Source organism: Limulus polyphemus, unplaced genomic scaffold, assembly GCF_000517525.1.
Source record: "Limulus polyphemus unplaced genomic scaffold, Limulus_polyphemus-2.1.2 Scaffold137360, whole genome shotgun sequence".
NCBI lineage: Eukaryota > Metazoa > Arthropoda > Merostomata > Xiphosura > Limulidae > Limulus > Limulus polyphemus.
Genome location: NW_013802956.1, coordinates 1 through 812, shown reverse-complemented (window position 1 = coordinate 812; position 812 = coordinate 1). Strand labels below are relative to the sequence as shown.

Genomic DNA, 812 nt, shown 5'->3' with positions numbered 1-812 from the left:
GTATTCTTCTCCGGAGATGGGAAACTGCAGATGGGAAAGTGACAACCTGGCAAACGGTTATACCGAGAAAGTTACGGAAAGTTGTGCTGTGTCAATCCCATGATACTGTAACAGGAGGTCATCTCAGAGTTAAGAAAACATTGAGTCACCTATGGCACGCACGTCCCTTATGCTTGGGTCCCCTTTTAGCACAACATGTACTGCATGTTCTGCACCATTCTTCCCCAATGAAGTTATATCAAGTTGGTCACCAATGGAAAGAGTAGCCGTCGACATTGCAGGTCCTCCGCCCCAAACGTTCGTTCGTTACAGTGTTGTTTTAGCGCGAGTATTGAGATTAAGTGTATCGCAGAGTTATATTCGGAAAGAATAAACCAGTTTTATTAAGTAAAGACTTGTGTCGTTAAAGTTTCGTTGGAACGAAGTTACGGAAAAATCAATTAACAAACAGAGACGTAACAATGTGTTAGTTTGGATTACAACGTTCCGAGGAAGAGAAAGCGGAAAATCGCTAAACTATCACTCCTGTTAATAACGCAGAGTGTGTCCTGAAGTTGCTTTGGCCGCACAACACAATACCGTGTGTTTCATTTATTGCCAAAATAACTAAAACCGTCTCTTTATAGTTTGTAATATTTTATTACTTATTATACAAAAAAAAAACAAATTATAAATGTCAGGATGGCCGAGCGGTCTAAGGCGCCAGACTCAAGGTGTGTAACCTTTCTGTTATTAGAACAGATGTGTGTATTCTGGTCTTCGAATGGAGGCGTGGGTTCGAATCCCACTTCTGACATGCCTTTTCATGTACG

General features: G+C 41.3%; 1 non-coding gene across 1 annotated transcript; it reads left to right on the top strand.

Moving 5' to 3' along the window:
- The first annotated feature begins 675 nt into the window (after positions 1 to 675).
- Positions 676 to 796, top strand: Trnal-caa. Its single transcript has 2 exons — positions 676 to 713; positions 751 to 796. It is a non-coding gene; the product is annotated as a tRNA-Leu (tRNA).
- The last annotated feature ends 16 nt before the right edge of the window (positions 797 to 812 follow it).